The sequence below is a fragment of the Leuresthes tenuis genome, unplaced genomic scaffold (assembly GCF_036924035.1).
Source record: "Leuresthes tenuis unplaced genomic scaffold, fLeuTen1.0.hap1 SCAF_48, whole genome shotgun sequence".
Taxonomy (NCBI): domain Eukaryota; kingdom Metazoa; phylum Chordata; class Actinopteri; order Atheriniformes; family Atherinopsidae; genus Leuresthes; species Leuresthes tenuis.
In genome coordinates, this window is record NW_027325402.1 from 130,905 (window position 1) to 151,414 (window position 20,510).

At 41.3% G+C, this 20,510-nt stretch overlaps 2 non-coding genes and 1 pseudogene across 2 annotated transcripts; 2 read left to right on the forward strand and 1 right to left on the reverse strand.

Annotated features, from left to right (window-relative positions):
• Positions 1–4,508: 4,508 nt before the first annotated feature.
• LOC140285625 (U2 spliceosomal RNA) lies at positions 4,509–4,699 on the forward strand. Its single transcript, XR_011910633.1, has one exon. It is a non-coding gene; the product is annotated as a U2 spliceosomal RNA (small nuclear RNA).
• Positions 4,700–14,889: 10,190 nt separating this feature from the next.
• LOC140285631 (U2 spliceosomal RNA) lies at positions 14,890–15,066 on the reverse strand (annotated as a pseudogene).
• Positions 15,067–19,519: 4,453 nt separating this feature from the next.
• On the forward strand, positions 19,520–19,710 carry LOC140285608 (U2 spliceosomal RNA). The gene has a single exon (XR_011910618.1). It is a non-coding gene; the product is annotated as a U2 spliceosomal RNA (small nuclear RNA).
• The last annotated feature ends 800 nt before the right edge of the window (positions 19,711–20,510 follow it).

Here is a 20,510-nt window from a genome sequence, read left to right on the forward strand (position 1 = left end):
AATAGCATGCAAAACTTTACTACGTGAATCACAGTCGGCAAGCGTTGCTTCACTACACAGAGCAGGAAAAATGTGTGAGTGTGTTTGTGCTATCACCCATTAGTGGAGGCTCCGCTGCCGCGTGACGTCCAGAACCTGCCTCCCACCCTCAGTCAGCCTTTTGCCCAATTTCATCACTTTTTAGCTGTGGACAGTCCTTCTTCCAGTGTCCAGTCTGGCCACAGTAAAAACAAATATTCGGATCATAGCTCTGGCGTGGCTCCTCTCCCACACGTCCACGTCTTCGACTTCGGCCTCGTCCTCTGTTTACACCAACTGCGTAATACATGGTCATGGTTGCCACATGCAGCTCCTTTTCACACTTGTCCCTTTTGGTTGTCTTACGCGTCTCAACTTGGTTCTGAGCATGGCGAGCATATCGGCGAACGTCAGCCAAACGAGGACCCTCACACCATCCCACGTAAATGTTCTTTACTTCAGTGGCGACATCTATATAATATTGTCTGGGTCCCGTTAAAACATGTATTTTTCCCATCTAATTCCTTGTTTGCTTTAAAACAAGTATTCCCCATTTTCTATCCCTTCAGTAGCCAACCAGTTTGTATGGAGTACACTGGAGCAACTTGACTGATCAGTAAAACACTGCTTTTGTTGTCACCGCAAGGCTTCCCCCGTCGGTTGTTTCACTGAGACACTACTGAGTAACTACAACTCAACACAGTTTATACACATAACATTCATATACATACTAACAAACAAACAAACAATAATTTATCGCAATTTTCTCATCTCTGTTTGAACGTACACCCAGGTAAATATTCCTGTAGTCTTCTCATACCGACTATGGACCCATTCATTGTTTAACTTCACTGTTTTGCAAATCCTAATTGGATATTACACATTGACATTGAACTTTACTGGATAAGCAGGTCTTCATTGCATTCAGCAGCCTATATGTGAGCATTTATGTGTAAGCTGTTCTTCTTTGCATTTATCAGCAGCAAGCAATTCTTCACTGCACATGCATATGTAAATAGTAAAACAATTCCAATGTGTTAGCGAAACCTTCTATATCACAGTGGTTTCTAAGGTCTATTTTAAGTTCTTTGCCATCAGTGAGATGACATAGTTTACAAAGTGTGTCAAATTATCACTGAAGATCTTTTCAGGAATTTCAAATCTAGAAATGAGTTATTTTACGCGTGATTTTGCTACTGAGAGTGCATCTGCTTGTGCACATGGAAATATTTCAGACCATTTGGTAAAAACCTCTGTTGTCACTGAGCAGAATCGTTTCCCTTAACATTAATTTAGTTCAATGAAATCTACAAAATAATGAAATAATGAAATCCAAACAAATATGTTGAAAAAGATACACTGGCTTAGGGAATTATCTTCGTTTTGGTCTTAGATTGCCCTGTGGAATGTGTTTTGCACATATTTGACCTGCTAGACAAAACTTTATTCATTTATTTATTCTAAAAAAATGTTTTTAATAATTAGTAAAACCATATGCTGTAAAAACCTGGTTCATTATTGCTTCCATCCCTCCTGTTGAGACATGACATGGTCCGTGGCTCAATACTGCAGCATATTTAAACAAATTCTTTGGCAGTATGGTTTTCCTTCCGGTCATTCATACGAGTCTATTGTAGATGGCAATTGAATAACATCTAATAATGCTAAAATATTTGTAGTTTATACATTTAGCTGTGGATGTCAACATACCTGTTTTTCCAATGCTGTGTTAACACATGTACAGTTGAGAAGGCATACTGACTGTCAGTGTAAACGTTAACAACCTTTTTGTTATTTAATTTACAAGCTTCAGTTAAAGCTACCAATTCGACTGCTTGAACAGAGTAATTTTTTGGTAGTGGTTGTTTTAAGAAAACTTCAGTTTCTGTTACTACTGCAAATCCTGTAGCATTTGTGCCATCAGGGTTTTTTTCTTTGATCTGTTGAATAAATATAGTTATTTCTGCATTTTCATAATGTATATCAGTTAAGTCTGGCCTGGGTAAAACACTGATGGTTATTTCTGACATGCAATCATGAGGCTTTCCATCTGTGGGGTAGGTAGCAGTGTGGATGGATTAAGTGTAGCACATCTCTCGACAACAAGGTGTGGCTGTGAAAGAAGAACTGTTATGTAGGAGAGATGTCTGGTAAAGATATTTTGTTAAGTAACCATATCACAGCCACTGCATGAGGTACCTTAAGTGTTAATGGGTGAAATAACACCATTATTGTTGATGCCTGCACTGCCAATGGCTTCTGGCCATTGATTCAAAAGTACGATCTCGTCCCTTTTTCCCCTTTCAGTGGACACTGGCCCCTAATTACCGCAATTCAGCAGGGGGTCTTTCATTAGGAGTACTGGACTCCCCCGTGCACGGTTTCAGCTCCGACCCTGGACAGCGGAAAAAACGTTGAGATCTGGTTTGAGGACCCAATTGTTGAGAAAAGTCTCTCAATGAGACTCAGAGTTGCTGGAGTCAGTTAATGCAAAGGTTTAATCTTGCAGCAAGTTCAAGAATGTGTGTGTGTATGGGTGTATGTGTGCGAACGTGTGTGAGTTTGTGTGTGTGAGAGTTTAAAGAACCTGTAATCCACAGGCAGGCCTTAACTAGTATGGCACGGGTCCAGCCTGTCTCATCTTTTTTGGAAGGTCCAGCGCTCGGCCGTAACCCTTCTGTCTGTTTGGACTCTCACATACATTCGGTTAATCATAGAAAAACGAGAACAAAACTTTTTAGCCCCTTAAATTCATAAAACAGACATGGTGCAGTTATTTCCATTGTAGAAAATAAGAGTAATCACCACCATTCCTATAAATTCTGGATATTCTAACAATCTGAATCTTTTTTAAATGTTCGATGAAGCCCTTTGCTGTTCTGTTTAGAGACTCAGCTGATCATAAACCAAGTTTTGCTCTTGAACCAAGCTTCTAAACTCTTCACCTTTTTCATTTCTCAGTTAGTATTCACTTTAAAACTGATTAAAAGAAAAATTAAATGAATGCCTATCAACAAATGTGGGATCTAAACTCTAGTGCTTCCTCTAAAATAATTTCCTTTCTCAATTCAGAAATGTGTGTGTGTAAGTCACAACACCCGTGACACCAAAACAGCTTTCTTTTCTCTCTTTTCTCTACACTCTGCACTGTGAGCACACACAACAAATCAGAAAGGCTTTTTTCTCTCTTTTCTACATTATGGACTGTGGGGACACAAAACCGCTCTCTCTTTTTTTTTTTTTGATTGTGTGCCAGGGCGTTGTCTCACGTATTAGATTATGCTTAAGATACGAATGAGTTTATCAGTCACATCAGAATCCATATATACTGATCCTCCCGTAATAAAATGGTCGGATCTTATCAAACACACTTTGTTTCTTGTGACAAGTCAGCGAAACAGCGTATACACGTCAAGACACTGAATCAAGTTTGCCACAAGAACTCATAAGTTTGGCAGTATTGCTCTGCCGTCAGCAATCATACACCCATTTTATTTTTATGAGACATGTGCAGGCACCTGTTCATCTACTGTTCTATCACTATGAATTAGTTTATCTATTATCAATAAGGATACTTCTACAACTACTATCAAAGTATGTCCGGACTTCTTATGTTGTCAGTTGCTATATATGAATAAGTGGGTTGCTACTGAAAAGCATTAAGCATGTCACACAGCCCAAACATATAACATTTCAGGACACACCACACAGTTAACAACCACAGTGAAGCGTGTCAAAGCCCAAACATGTAACATTCAACAGGACACTTACACAACACATTCAAATCAAACAGTCAGACAACATACAAGAACCTATACCCCAGCCGGCATTGCTCCCTGCCTATTTTCCTACAACTCACTATGTGTGTGCACACCTTTATTCACAAACTCTTCAACTTATACTCTTTTACCGAAGCTGCTACAGCTCGATTGGCCAAATACCCTTAGATCCTATTTCGGTGAATTTGACATCTGCCTTGCATGTAACAGATTAGCGGTTTAGCAGTTTTAATTTAGTTTGAGTGAAGGAATTCATTTTATAGCAAAATCCGAAATCGTGAAGAACTCATGGAAGTAAGCTTATTCTCGGATTCCTGAATCTTTAGATTTGCTCTTTCTTTTACTGCAAAGTACAACGTTGAGCAGCACTAATGAGTTGTTTCTATTTTTGGCAGGCTTTACCTTTACGGATGAAGCCCTTTCTGTCTGTGCAAAAGAAATCTTGTTACTGTGCAGAGTGACTTCTCTGAGTAGAGTCGCCTTACTTGTTGCGACTGTGCCAATGTTCGAAGCTGGAGTGCAAAGTTGTTGCTTGAATGGTGCTCGCTGGAGCGTGCGGTAGTGTAAAGTTATACCATTTAAAAGGGCTGAAGAGTGCTCAGTGCAGCGGGTGGGCCGAGGTGCAAAGTGACACTATGGCCATAAAAAAAACACCGCTACAAGTGCGCATTGTGCCAGGAAGGGCCCTCGGACGTGAACCAGTGGACAGTTATCGCTTCTCGGCCTTTTGGCTAAGATCAAGTGTAGTATCTGTTCTTATCAGTTTAATGTCTGATGTGTCCTCTATGCGAGGACTACATATTAAATGGATTTGTATCAATAGGAGTTGAAAAAGGAGCTTGCTCCGTTCACTCCAAGCATCGACCCGGTACTGTAGTGCCCCTGGGAACGGTGCGCTCTCCTCTGCTCTTGTGAAAAAGCAAACAGCGGTGCAGGATGGAGGTTTCAGGGAGCCCAAGATGAAACTTTCTTTTAGTCTGCTGAGAAAAGAGAGTGAATGCGAAGTAGACTTTAACACGGCTCTGGGAGCGAGCCGAGTGCGGGCTAACCAGGCGAATTGCTTGAAAGAAACGCGACACCGAATGAGCGGTCAGAACAAAGCCTCAATACGGTGTTCCTGTGGTGTTTTTATAAAATGCGGTGAAAAAAAAGGTGTGAATGCCCCATAGAAAACTAAAAGGTGGAGCGGAAGTGTTCGGCTGCAAGAAGGTGTGAATGTCCGACTATATTTGGTGAAAAGCAGGTGAAGCAAGGTCTGAATGCCCAACCTTACATCATCAAAAGCGAGATCAGAGGTTTTTGGCTGCAAGAAGGCCATAGTTTGCCAAAAGTGGGTAAGGTGCGAATGACCGACTAAATATCAACAAAAGTGGGGGCGGAGGTCTTCGGATGCAAGTGGGTGTGAATATCCCACCATAGAAGTATGGTGGAGAGGAAGCTGTGAATGGCCGACCATAGTTTGCAAAAAGCGGGTGAGAAAAGGTGCGAATGTCCAACCATACATGATCAAAACAGGGAGCGGAGGTGTTTGGCTGCGACAAGGTGTGAATGTCCACCCATAATTAATGAAAAGCGGGCAACAAGTAGGTTCGAATGCCATACCATACATCATCAAAAGCAGGAGTGGATGTGTTCGGCTACAAGAAGGTTTGAATGTCCGAGCATAGTTTGTAAAAAGCTGGTAAGAAAAGGTTCGAATGCCTGAACATACATCATCAAAAGCAGGACTGGATGTGTTCGGCTACAAGAAGGTTTGAATGTCCGACCATAGTTGGTAAAAAGTGGGTATGAAAAGGTTCGAATGCCCAAGTTCGGCTGAAAAAAACTGTGTTCGGCTGCAAAAAGGTGTGAATGTTTGACTAAAGTTTGTAAGACAAGGTTCGAATGCCTGACAATGTATGATCAAAAGCGGGAGCGGAGGTGTTCAGCTGCAAGAAGGTCTAAATGTCCATCATTAATTGCTAGAAAACATGAAAGAAAATTTTCGAAAATCAATCTGCACATGATCATAAGTGGGAGAGGAGGTGTTCAGCTGCAAGAAGGTGTAAATGTCCTACCATAATTGCTGAAAAATGTGTTAGAAACGGTAAGAATGCCGGACCATACATCATCAAAAGCTAGAGAGGTGGTGTTCGGCTGCAAGTAGGTGTGAATGTCTGACTAAAGTTCAAATATATTAACAAAAGCGGGAGGAGAGGTCTTCGGATGAGTGGTTGAGAATTTCCAACCATAATCTATAAAATGCGGTGAAAAAAAAGGTGTGATAGAAACCTAAAAGGTGGAGCGGAAGTGTTCGGCTGCAAGAAGGTGTGAATGTCCGTCTATAGTTGGTGAAAAGCAGGAAAAGCAAGGTCTGAATGCCCAATCTTACATCATCAAAAGCGAGATCAGAGGTGTTTGGCTGCAAGAAAACGGGTAAGGTGTGAATGACCGACTAAATATCAACAAAAGTGGGGGCGGAGGTCTTCGGATGCAAGTGGGTGTGAATATCCCACCATACAAGTATGGTGGAGAGGAAGCTGTGAATGTCCGACCATGGTTTGTAAAACGCGGGTAAGACAAGGTGCGAATGTCCGACAATGTATGATCAAAAGAGGGAGCGGAGGTGTTCGGCTGCAAGGTCTGAATTTCCAACCATAATTTGTAAACACCGTTGAAGAAAAGCCTCGAAAGCCCGACTATACACCATCAAAAGCGGGAGCAGAGGTGTTCAGCTGCAAGAAGGTCTGAATGTCCACCAATAATTACTGAAAAATGGGTAAGAAGAGGTGTGAATGCCCAACTATACATCATCAAAAGCAGAAGTGGATGTGTTCGGCCACAAGAAGTTTTGAATGTCCGACCATAGTTTGTAAAAGGCGGGTAAGAAAAGGTTTGAATGCCCGAACATACACAATCAAAAGAGGGAGCGGAGGTGTTTCGCTGCAAGAAGGTGTGAATGTCCGAGCATAGTTTGTAAAAAGCGGGTAAGAAAAGGTTCGAATGCCCGAACATACACCATCAAAAGAGGGAGCGGAGGTGTTCCGCTGTAAGAAGGTGTGAATGTCCAACCATAGTTGGTAAAAAGCGGGTAAGAAAAGGTTAAAATACCCGACTCTACACAATCAATAGCGGGAGCGGAGTTGTTCGGCTAAAAGAAGGTGTGAAAGTCCGACCATGGTTTGTAAAAAGCGGGTAAGAAAAGGTTCGAATGCAAAAATATACACCATCAAAAGCGGAAGCCGAGGTGTTCGGCTGCAAGTAGGTCTGAATGTCCACCCATAATTAATGAAAAGCGGGCAACAAGTAGGTTCGAATGCCCAACCATACATCAACAAAAGCAGGAGTGGATGTGTTTGGCTACAAGAAGGTTTGAATGTCCAACCATAGTTTGTAAAAAGCGGGTAAGAAAAGGTGCGAATGCCCGAAAATACACCATCAAAAGAGGGAGCGGAGGTGTTCCGCTGTAAGATGGTGCGAATGTCCGACCATAGTTGGTAAAAAGCGGGTAAGAAAAGGTTCGAATGCCCAAATATATACCATCATAAGCGGAAGCGGAGGTGTTCGGCTGCAAGAAGGTGTGAACGTCCGACCAAAGTTTGTAAAAAGCAGTTAAGAAAAGGTTTGAATATCCAACCAAACATAATCAAAAGTGGGAGCAGAGCTGTTCGACTGCAAGTAGGTGTGAATTTCCACCCATAATTCCTGAAAAATGGGTAAGAAAAGGTGCGAATGCCCAACCATACATCATCAAAAGAAGAAGTGGATGTGTTCTGCTACAAGAAGGTTTGAATGTCCGACCATAGCTTGTAAAAAGTGGGTAAGAAAAAGTTCGAATGCTCGAACATACACCATCAAATTTGGGAGCGGAGGTGTTCCGCTGTAAGACGGTGTGAATGTCCGACCATAATTGGTAAAAAGCGGGTAAGAAAAGGTTAAAATACCCGACTGTACACAATCAATAGCGGGAGCGGAGTTGTTCGGCTACAAGAAGGTGTGAAAGTCCGACCATGGTTTGTAAAACGCGGGTAAGACAAGGTGCGAATGCCCGACAATGTATGATCAAAAGAGGGAGCGGAGGTGTTCGGCTGCAAGGTCTGAATTTCCAACCATAATTTGTAAACACCGTTGAAGAAAAGCCTCGAAAGCCCGACTATACACCATCAAAAGCGGGAGCAGAGGTGTTCAGCTGCAAGAAGGTCTGAATGTCCACCAATAATTACTGAGAAATGGGTAAGAAAAGGTGTGAATGCCCAACTATACATCATCACAAGCAGAAGTGGATGTGTTCGGCCACAAGAAGGTTTGAATGTCCGACCATAGTTTGTAAAAGGCGGGTAAGAAAAGGTTTGAATGCCCGAACATACACAATCAAAAGAGGGAGCGGAGGTGTTCCGCCATAAGAAGGTGTGAATGTCCGACCGTAGTTGCTAAAAAGTGGGTAAGAAAAGGTTAAAATACCCGACTGTACACAATCAATAGCGGGAGCGAATGTGTTCGGCTACAAGAAGGTGTGAAAGTCCGACCATGTTTTGTAAATAGCGGGTAAGAAAAGGTGCGAATGCCCGACAATGTATGATCAAAAGAGGGAGCGGAGGTTTTCGGCTAAAAGAAGGTCTGAATGTCCAACCATAATTTGTAAAAACCGGGGAAGAAAAGGCTCGAAAGCCCGACTATACACCATCAAAAGCGGGAGCAGAGGGGTTCAGCTGCAAGAAGGTCTGAATGTCCATCAATAATTGCTAGAAAACATGAAAGAAAATTTTCGAATATCAAACCGCACATGATCATAAGTGGGAGCGGAGGTGTTTAGCTGCAAGAAGGTGTGAATGTCCACCCATAATTCCTCAAAAATGGGTAAAAAAAAAGGTGCGAATGCCCAACCATACATCATCAAAAGCAGGACTGGATGTGTTCGGCTACAAGGTTTGAATGTCCGAGCATAGTTTGTTAAAAGCGGGTAAGAAAAGGTTCGAATGCCCGAACATACACCATCAAAAGAGGGAGCGGAGGTGTTCAGCCATAAGAAGGTGTGAATGTCCGACCGTAGTTGGTAAAAAGCGGGTAAGAAAAGGTTAAAATGGCCGTCTGTACACAATCAATAGCGGGAAGGGATGTGTTCGGCTACAAGAAGGTGTGAAAGTCCGACCATGTTTTGTAAAAAGCGGTTAAGAAAAGGTGTGAATGCCCGACAATGTATGATCAAAAGAGGGAGCGGAGGTTTTCGGCTGCAAGAAGGCCTGAATGTCCAACCATAATTTGTAAAAACCGGGGAAGAAAAGGCTCGGAAGCCCGACTATACACCATCAAAAGCGGGAGCAGAGGTGTTCAGCTGCAAGAAGGTCTCAATGTCCATCAATAATTGCTAAAAAACATGAAAGAAAATTTTCGAATATCAAACCGCACATGATCATATGCGGGAGAGGAGGTGTTCAGCTGCAAGAAGGTGTGAATGTCCACCCATAATTCCTGAAAAATGGGTAAAAAAAGGTGCGAATGCCCAACCATACATCATCAAAAGCAGGTGTGAATATCAGATCATAATTTGCAAAAACCTGATGAGAAATGGTGAGAATGCCCGACTATACACCATCAAATGCGGGAGCGGAGGTGTTCGGCTGTGAGTAGGTGTGAATGTCCGACCATACTTGCTGAAAAAAATGACAAAGCAGTTTTCACTTGGTTTGAGTGAAGGATTTCATTTTATATAGAAATCCGAAATTGTGTAGAACTCGTGGAAATAAGTTTATTCTCGGATTCCTAAAGGTTTAGTGTTGTTCTTTGGTATACTGCAAAGTAATACTTTTTATTTTGTTGAAACCGATTCAGACATGGATAAATATCAAGGAAAAAGCAGTTTTAACTTGGTTTGAGTGAAGGAATTCATTTTATATCAAAATCCGAAATTGTGTAGAACTCGTGGAAATAAGTTTATTCTCGGATTCCTAAAGGTTTAGTGTTGTTCTTTGGTATACTGCAAAGTAATACTTTCTATTTTGTTGAAACCGATTAAGTTAAAACTGCTTTGTCCTTCATATTTATCCATGTCATAATAGCTTTAAACAAAAAAGAACGTTGTACTTTGCAGGATAGGAAAGAACAACACTAAACCTTTAGGAATCCGAGAATAATCTTCTTTTCACGAGTTCTACACAATTTCGGATTTTGATATAAAATGAATGCCTTCACTCAAACCAAGTTAAAACTGCTTTGTCCTTCATATTTATTCATGTCTAAATAGCTTTAAACAAAAAAGAACGTTGTACTTTGCAGGATAGGAAAGAACAACTCTAAACCTTTTCAGGAATCCGAGAATAAGCGTCGATTGACGAGTTCTACACAATTTTGGATTTTGATATAAAATGAATTCGTTCACTCAAACCAAGTTAAAACTGCTTTTGTCCTTCATATTTATCCATGTCTGAATAGGTTTCAACAAAAAAGAAAGTATTACTTTGCAGTATACCAAAGAACAACACTAAACCTTTAGAAATCCGAAAATAAGCTTCTTATCACCAGTTCTACACAATTTCGGATTTTGATATAAAATGAATTCCTTCACTCAAACCAAGTTAAAACTGCTTTGTCCTTAATATTTATCCATGTCTGAATAGGTTTCAACAAAAAAGAAAGTATTACTTTGCAGTATACCAACGAACAACACTAAACCTTTAGGAATCCGAGAATAAGCTTCTTTTCACCAGTTCTACACAATTTTGGATTTTGATATAAAATGAATTCCTTCACTCAAACCAAGTTAAAACTGCTTTGTCCTTCATATTTATCCATGTCTGAATGGGTTTCAACAAAATAGAAAGTATTACTTTGCAGTATACCAAAGAACAACACTAAACCTTTAGGAATCCGAGAATAAGCTTCTTTTCACCAGTTCTACAAAATTTTGGATTTTGATATAAAATGAATTCCTTCACTCAAACCAAGTTAAAACTGCTTTGTACTTCATATTTATCCATGTCTGAATCGGTTTCAACAAAATAGAAAGTATTACTTTGCAGTATACCAAAGAACAACACTAAACCTTTAGGAATCCGAGAATAAGCTTCTTTTCACCAGTTCTACAAAATTTTGGATTTTGATAGAAAATGAATTCCTTCACTCAAACCAAGTTAAAACTGCTTTGTCCTTCATATTTATCCATGTCTGAATGGGTTTCAACAAAATAGAAAGTATTACTTTGCAGTATACCAAAGAACAACACTAAACCTTTAGGAATCCGAGAATAAGCTTCTTTTCACCAGTTCTACAAAATTTCGGATTTTGATAGAAAATGAATTCCTTCACTCAAACCAAGTGAAAACTGCTTTGTCATATTTTTCAGCAAGTATGGTCGGACATTCACACCTACTCACAGCCGAACACCTCCGCTCCCGCATTTGATGGTGTATAGTCGGGCATTCTCACCTTTTCTCATCAGGTTTTTGCAAATTATGATCTGACATTCACACCTGCTTTTGATGTTGTATGGTTGGGCATTCGCACCTTTTTTTACCCATTTTTCAGGAATTATGGGTGGACATTCACACCATCTTGCAGCTGAACACCTCCTCTCCCGCATATGATCATGTGCGGTTTGATATTCGAAAATTTTCTTTCATGTTTTCTAGCAATTATTGATGGACATTGAGACCTTCTTGCAGCTGAACACCTCCGCTCCCGCTTTTGATGATGTATAGTCGGGCTTTCGAGCCTTTTCTTCCCCGGTTTTTACAAATTATGGTTGGACATTCAGACCTTCTTGCAGCCGAAAACCTCCGCTCCCTCTTTTCATCATACATTGTCGGGCATTCGCACCTTTTCTTAACCACTTTTTACAAAACATGGTTGGACTTTCACACTTTCTTGTAGCCGAACACATCCCTTCCCGTTATTGATTGTGTACAGTCGGGTATTTTAACCTTTTCTTACCCGCTTTTTACCAACTACGGTCGGACATTCACACCTTCTTATGGCGGAACACATCCGCTCCCTCTTTTGATGGTGTAGGTTCGGGCATTCGAACCTTTTCTTACCCGCTTTTTACAAACTATGCTCGGAAATTCAAACCTTCTTGTAGCCGAACACATCCAGTCCTGCTTTTGATGATGTATGGTTGGGCATTCGCACCTTTTTTTTTACCCATTTTTGAGGAATTATGGGTGGACATTCACACCTTCTTGCAGCTGAACACCTCCTCTCCCACTTATGATCATGTGCGGTTGGATATTCGAACATTTTTTTTCATGTTTTCTAGCAATTATTGATGGACATTCAGACCTTCTTGCAGCTGAACACCTCCGCTCCCGCTTTTGATGGTGTATAGTCGGGCTTCCGAGCCTTTTCTTCCCCGGTTTTTACAAATTATGGTTGGACATTTAGACCTTCTTGCAGCCGAAAACCTCCGTTCCCTCTTTTGATCATACATTGTCCGTAATTCGCAACTTTTCTTACCCGCTTTTTACAAACCATGGTCGGACTTTCACACCTTTTAGTAGCCAAACAACTCCAATCCCGCTATTGATTGTGTACAGTCGGGTATTTTAACCTTTTCTTACCCGCTTTTTACCAATTATGGTGGGACATTCACACCTTCTTACAGCGGAACACCTCCGCTCCCTGTTTTGATCATTTATGGTCTGGCAATACTACCTTTTCTTACCCGTTTTTGAGTTATTATGGCTGGACATTCACAGCTTCTTGCAGCCGAACACCTCTTCTCCCGCTTTTGATGATGAATGGTCCGGCATTCTTACCTTTTCTAACACATTTTTCAGCAATTATTGTTGGTCATTCACACCTTTCTCATCAGCTTTTTACAAATTATGATCTGACATTCACACCTACTTGCAGCCGAACATCTCGGCTTCCGCTTTTGATGGTGTATATTTTGGCATTCGAACCTTTTCTTACCCGCTTTTTACAAACCATGGTCGGACTTTCATACCTTCTTTTAGCCGAACAACTCCGCTCCCGCTATTGATTGTGTAGAGTTGGGTATTTTAGCCTTTTCTTACCCGCTTTTTACCAACTATGGTCGGACATTCACACCTTCTTACAGCGGAACACCTCCGCTCCCTCTTTTGATGGTGTATGTTCTGGCATTCGAACCTTTTCTTACCCACTTTTTACAAACTATGCTCGGACATTCACACCTTCTTGCAGTGAAACACCTCCGCTCCCTCTTTTGATGGTGTATGTTCGGGCATTCGCACCTTTACTTACCCGCTTTTTACAAACTATGGTCGTACATTCAAACCTTGTAGCCGAAAACCTCCACTCCCTCTTTTGATCATACTTTGTCGGGCATTCGCACCTTTTCTTACCCGCTTTTTACAAACTATGCACGGACATTCAAACCTTCTTGTATCCAAACACATCCACTCCTGCTTTTGTTGATGTATGGTTGGGCATTCGAACCTACTTGTTGCCCGCTTTTCATTAATTATGGGTGGACATTCACACCTTGTCACAGCCAAACACCTCCGCTCCCTCTTTTGATCATGTATGGTTGGACATTCGCACCTTTTCTCACCCGCTTTTTGCAAACTATGGTCGGCCATTCACAGCTTCCTCTCCACCATACTTGTATGGTGGGATATTCACACCCACTTGCATCCGAAGATCTCCGCCCCCACTTTTGTTGATATTTAGTCGGTCATTCACACCTTACCTGTTTTCTTGCCGCCAAACACCTCTGATCTCGCTTTTGATGATGTAAGATTGGGCATTCAGACCTTGCTTTTCCTGCTTTTCACCAACTATAGATGGACATTCACACCTTCTTGCAGCCGAACACTTCCGCTCCACCTTTTAGGTTTCTATCACACCTTTTTTTTCACCGCATTTTATAGATTATGGTTGGAAATTCTCAACCACTCATCCGAAGACCTCTCCTCCCGCTTTTGTTAATATATTTGAACTTTAGTCAGACATTCACACCTACTTGTAGCCGAACACCACCTCTCTAGCTTTTGATGAGGTATGGTCCGGGATTCTTACCGTTTCTAACACATTTTTCAGCAATTATGGTAGGATATTCACACCTTCTTGCAGCTGAACACCTCTCCCACTTATGATCATGTGCGGATTGATTTTCGAAAATTTTCTTTCATGTTTTCTAGCAATTAATTATGGACATTTAGACCTTCTTGCAGCTGAACACCTCCGCTCCCGCTTTTGATCATACATTGTCAGGCATTCGCACCTTGTCTTACCCGCTTTTTACAAACTTTAGTCGAACATTCACACCTTTTTGCAGCCGAACACAGTTTTTTGCAGCCGAATTTGGGCATTCGAACCTTTTCATACCCACTTTTTACCAACTATGCTCGGACATTCACACCGTCTTACAGCGGAACACCTCCGCTCCCTCTTTTGATGGTGTATGCTCGGACATTCAAACCTTCTTGTAGCCGAACACATCCACTCCTGCTTTTGATGATGTATGGTATGGCATTCGAACCTACTTGTTGCCCGCTTTTCATTAATTATGGGTGGACATTCACACCTTGTCGCAGCCAAACACCCTGTTTCGATCATGTATGGTTGGACATTCGCACCTTTTCTCACCCGCTTTTTGCAAACTATGGTCGGCCATTCACAGCTTCCTCTCCACCATACTTGTATGGTGGGATATTCACACCCACTTGCATCCGAAGACCTCCGCCCCCACTTTTGTTGATATTTAGTCGGTCATTCGCACCTTACCCGCTTTTGGCAAACTATGGCCTTCTTGCAGCCAAAAACCTCTGATCTCGCTTTTGATGATGTAAGGTTGGGCATTCAGACCTTGCTTCACCTGCTTTTCACCAAATATAGTCGGACATTCACACCTTCTTGCAGCCGAACACTTCCGCTCCACCTTTTAGTTTTCTATGGGGCATTCACACCTTTATTTTCACCGCATTTTATAAAAACACCACAGGAACACCGTATTGAGGCTTTGTTCTGACCGCTCATTCGGTGTCGCGTTTCTTTCAAGCATTTCTCCTGGTTAGCCCGCACTCGGCTCGCTCCCAGAGCCGTGTTAAAGTCTACTTCGCATTCACTCTCTTTTCTCAGCAGACTAAAAGAAACTTCCATCCTGCACCGCTGTTAGCTTTTTCACAAGAGCAGAGGAGAGCGCACCGTTCCCAGCGGCACTGCAGTACCGGGTCGATGCTTGGAGTGAACGGAGCAAGCTCCTTTTTCAACTCCTATTGATAAAAATCCATTTAATATGTAGTCCTTGCATAGACATATCACATATTAAACTGATAAGTACAGATGGATTATGTGCAATTAGTAAAGAGAGTAGAGGACGATCTCTCTCGTTGGAAGTCCTTACCTATATCACTTATGGGGAGAGTTACAACCATTAAAATGATGATACTACCAAAAGTTAACTATTTGTTCTCAATGATCCCCATAAAACCATCTGCTACTTGGTTTAAGTCACTAGATTCATGCATCTCCAAATTTCTGTGGAAAAACAAACCACCACGTCTTAGTTTAAAAACCCTACAGAAGACCAAGGACAGTGGTGGATTAGATTTACCTCATTTTCAGCACTATTCCTTAGCCAATAGGTTACAATATATATCAAAATGGTTTAAACCTTGTTGTTGTCACAGTTCCCAGAGACGTTGTAATCGTTGAGGATTCTATATTCACCCCCTCATTAGAGGCACGTGTTGCAGATTGATGACACTGAATCTTCTTCTCTGTTCATTGCTGGCATCATTCCCAGCATCGTAAGTGTTCGTGGCATTGTTAGCCTCTTCTTCTGGATCTTGATATCGAGCATCCTTTTGTATTTCTGGTTTGTAAGTCCTCTCTCTTCGTTCACCGGAGTCTTCGTCTCTTTGTCCTTGAGTTTGGTGATTTTTTCTTCTTTTGATGCCTTGACACAGTGTGACATGTGATACCACGTGGGAGATCCTTTAACTTGGACTGCTGTCCCTGTGCTGCGAAATGGCTGTGCTGCTCAAATGGTCTCTCCTTCATCATATACACAGTTATTTATACATCACCTTCCACCATGAAGCGTTGTCCCTTTTTGTTTCTCTCTTTGTTCTTAAAATGCTGTTATAAATGTCTAAACCAATCCATTAAACTAGATCATTTTGGCAGTAAAGCGATCTACAATGTGCTTGGTCGCAAAGTTGCTCATCTGTGGTAAACAGCTCTTCAGAAAGGCATTCTTCAATTGATTTCACTAATTCTATGTAATAATTTATGTGTAAGCTGTTCTTCTTTGCATTTATCAGCAGCAAGCAATTCTTCACTGCACATGCATATGTAAATAGTAAAACAATTCCAATGTGTTAGCGAAACCTTCTATATCACAGTGGTTTCTAAGGTCTATTTTAAGTTCTTTGCCATCAGTGAGATGACATTGTTTACAAAGTGTGTCAAATTATCACTGAAGATCTTTTCAGGAATTTCAAATCTAGAAATGAGTTATTTTACGCGTGATTTTGCTACTGAGAGTGCATCTGCTTGTGCACATGGAAATATTTCAGACCATTTGGTAAAAACCTCTGTTGTCACTGAGCAGAATCGTTTCCCTTAACATTAATTTAGTTCAATGAAATCTACAAAATAATGAAATAATGAAATCCAAACAAATATGTTGAAAAAGATACACTGGCTTAGGGAATTATCATCGTTTTGGTCTTAGATTGCCCTGTGGAATGTATTTTGCACATATTTGACCTGCTAGACAAAACTTTATTCATTTATTTATTCTAAAAAAATGTTTTTAATAATTAGTAAAACCATATGCTGTAAAAACCTGGTTCATTATTGCTTCCATCCCTCCTGTTGAGACATGACATGGTCCGTGGCTCAATACTGCAGCATATTTAAACAAATTCTTTGGCAGTATGGTTTTCCTTCCGGTCATTCATACGAGTCTATTGTAGATGGCAATTGAATAACATCTAATAATGCTAAAATATTTGTAGTTTATACATTTAGCTGTGGATGTCAACATACCTGTTTTTCCAATGCTGTGTTAACACATGTACAGTTGAGAAGGCATACTGACTGTCAGTGTAAACGTTAACAACCTTTTTGTTATTTAATTTACAAGCTTCAGTTAAAGCTACCAATTCGACTGCTTGAACAGAGTAATTTTTTGGTAGTGGTTGTTTTAAGAAAACTTCAGTTTCTGTTACTACTGCAAATCCTGTAGCATTTGTGCCATCAGGGTTTTTTTCCTTGATCTGTTGAATAAATATAGTTATTTCTGCATTTTCATAACGTATATCAGTTAAGTCTGGCCTGGGTAAAACACTGATGGTTATTTCTGGCTTTCCATCTGTGGGGTAGGTAGCAGTGTGGATGGATTAAGTGTAGCACATCTCTCGACAACAAGGTGTGGCTGTGAAAGAAGAACTGTTATGTAGGAGAGATGTCTGGTAAAGATATTTTGTTAAGTAACCATATCACAGCCACTGCATGGGGTACCTTAAGTGTTAATGGGTGAAATAACACCATTATTGTTGATGCCTGCACTGCCAATGGCTTCTGGCCATTGATTCAAAAGTACGATCTCGTCCCTTTTTCCCCCTTTCAGTGGACACTGGCCCCTAATTACCGCAATTCAGCAGGGGGTCTTTCATTAGGAGTACTGGACTCCCCCGTGCACGGTTTCAGCTCCGACCCTGGACAGCGGAAAAAACGTTGAGATCTGGTTTGAGGACCCAATTGTTGAGAAAAGTCTCTCAATGAGACTCAGAGTTGCTGGAGTCAGTTAATGCAAAGGTTTAATCTTGCAGCAAGTTCAAGAATGTGTGTGTGTATGGGTGTATGTGTGCGAACGTGTGTGAGTTTGTGTGTGTGAGAGTTTAAAGAACCTGTTATCCACAGGCAGGCCTTAACTAGTATGGCACGGGTCCAGCCTGTCTCATCTTTTTTGGAAGGTCCAGCGCTCGGCCGTAACCCTTCTGTCTGTTTGGACTCTCACATACATTCGGTTAATCATAGAAAAACGAGAACAAAACTTTTTAGCCCCTTAAATTCATAAAACAGACATGGTGCAGTTATTTCCATTCTAGAAAATAAGAGTAATCACCACCATTCCTATAAATTCTGGATATTCTAACAATCTGAATCTTTTTTAAATGTTCGATGAAGCCCTTTGCTGTTCTGTTTAGAGACTCAGCTGATCATAAACCAAGTTTTGCTCTTGAACCAAGCTTCTAAACTCTTCACCTTTTTCATTTCTCAGTTAGTATTCACTTTAAAACTGATTAAAAGAAAAATTAAATGAATGCCTATCAACAAATGTGGGATCTAAACTCTAGTGCTTCCTCTAAAATAATTTCCTTTCTCAATTCAGAAATGTGTGTGTGTAAGTCACAACACCCGTGACACCAAAACGGCTTTCTTTTCTCTCTTTTCTCTACACTCTGCACTGTGAGCACACACAACAAATCAGAAAGGCTTTTTTTCTCTCTTTTCTACATTATGGACTGTGGGGACACAAAACCGCTCTCTCTTTTTTTTTTTTTTGATTGTGTGCCAGGGCGTTGTCTCACGTATTAGATTATGCTTAAGATACGAATGAGTTTATCAGTCACATCAGAATCCATACATACTGATCCTCCCGTAATAAAATGGTCGGATCTTATCAAACACACTTTGTTTCTTGTGACAAGTCAGCGAAACAGCGTATACACGTCAAGACACTGAATCAAGTTTGCCACAAGAACTCATAAGTTTGGCAGTATTGCTCTGCCGTCAGCAATCATACACCCATTTTATTTTCATGAGACATGTGCAGGCACCTGTTCATCTACTGTTCTATCACTATGAATTAGTTTATCTATTATCAATAAGGATACTTCTACAACTACTATCAAAGTATGTCCGGACTTCTTATGTTGTCAGTTGCTATATATCAATAAGTGGGTTGCTACTGAAAAGCATTAAGCATGTCACACAGCCCAAACATATAACATTTCAGGACACACCACACAGTTAACAACCACAGTGAAGCGTGTCAAAGCCCAAACATGTAACATTCAACAGGACACTTACACAACACATTCAAATCAAACAGTCAGACAACATACAAGAACCTATACCCCAGCCGGCATTGCTCCCTGCCTATTTTCCTACAACTCACTATGTGTGCGCACACCTTTATTCACAAACTCTTCAACTTATACTCTTTTACCGAAGCTGCTACAGCTCGATTGGCCAAATACCCTTAGATCCTATTTCGGTGAATTTGACATCTGCCTTGCATGTAACAGATTAGCGGTTTAGCAGTTTTAATTTAGTTTGAGTGAAGGAATTCATTTTATAGCAAAATCCGAAATCGTGAAGAACTCATGGAAGTAAGCTTATTCTCGGATTCCTGAATCTTTAGATTTGCTCTTTGTTTTACTGCAAAGTACAACGTTGAGCAGCACTAATGAGTTGTTTCTATTTTTGGCAGGCTTTACCTTTGCGGATGAAGCCCTTTCTGTCTGTGCAAAAGAAATCTTGTTACTATGCAGAGTGACTTTTCTGAGTAGAGTCGCCTTACTTGTTGCGACTGTGCCAATGTTCGAAGCTGGAGTGCAAAGTTGTTGCTTGAATGGTGCTCGCTGGAGCGTGCGGTAGTGTAAAGTTATACCATTTAAAAGGGCTGAAGAGTGCTCAGTGCAGCGGGTGGGCCGAGGTGCAAAGTGACACTATGGCCATAAAAAGAACACCGCTACAAGTGCGCATTGTGCCAGGAAGGGCCCTCGGACGTGAACCAGTGGACAGTTATCGCTTCTCGGCCTTTTGGCTAAGATCAAGTGTAGTATCTGTTCTTATTAGTTTAATGTCTGATGTGTCCTCTATGCGAGGACTACATATTAAATGGATTTGTATCAATAGGAGTTGAAAAAGGAGCTTGCTCCGTTCACTCCAAGCATCGACCCGGTACTGTAGTGCCCCTGGGAACGGTGCGCTCTCCTCTGCTCTTGTGAAAAAGCAAACAGCGGTGGAGGATGGAAGTTTCAGGGAGCCCAAGATGAAACTTTCTTTTAGTCTGCTGAGAAAAGAGAGTGAATGCGAAGTAGACTTTAACACGGTTCTGGGAGCGAGCCGAGTGCGGGCTAACCAGGAGAATTGCTTGAAAGAAACGCGACACCGAATGAGCGGTCAGAACAAAGCCTCAATACGGTGTTCCTGTGGTGTTTTTATAAAATGCGGTGAAAAAAAAGGTGTGAATGCCCCATAGAAAACTAAAAGGTGGAGCGGAAGTGTTCGGCTGCAAGAAGGTGTGAATGTCCGACTATATTTGGTGAAAAGCAGGTGAAGCAAGGTCTGAATGCCCAACCTTACATTATCAAAAGCGAGATCAGAGGTTTTTGGCTGCAAGAAGGCCATAGTTTGCCAAAAGTGGGTAAGGTGCGAATGACCGACTAAATATCAACAAAAGTGGGGGCGGAGGTCTTCGGATGCAAGTGGGTGTGAATATCCCACCATAGAAGTATGGTGGAGAGGAAGCTGTGAATGGCCGACCATAGTTTGCAAAAAGCGGGTGAGAAAAGGTGCGAATGTCCAACCATACATGATCAAAACAGGGAGCGGAGGTGTTTGGCTGCGACAAGGTGTGAATGTCCACCCATAATTAATGAAAAGCGGGCAACAAGTAGGTTCGAATGCCCAACCATACATCATCAAAAGCAGGAGTGGATGTGTTCGGCTACAAGAAGGTTTGAATGTCCGAGCATAGTTTGTAAAAAGCGGGTAAGAAAAGGTTCGAATGCC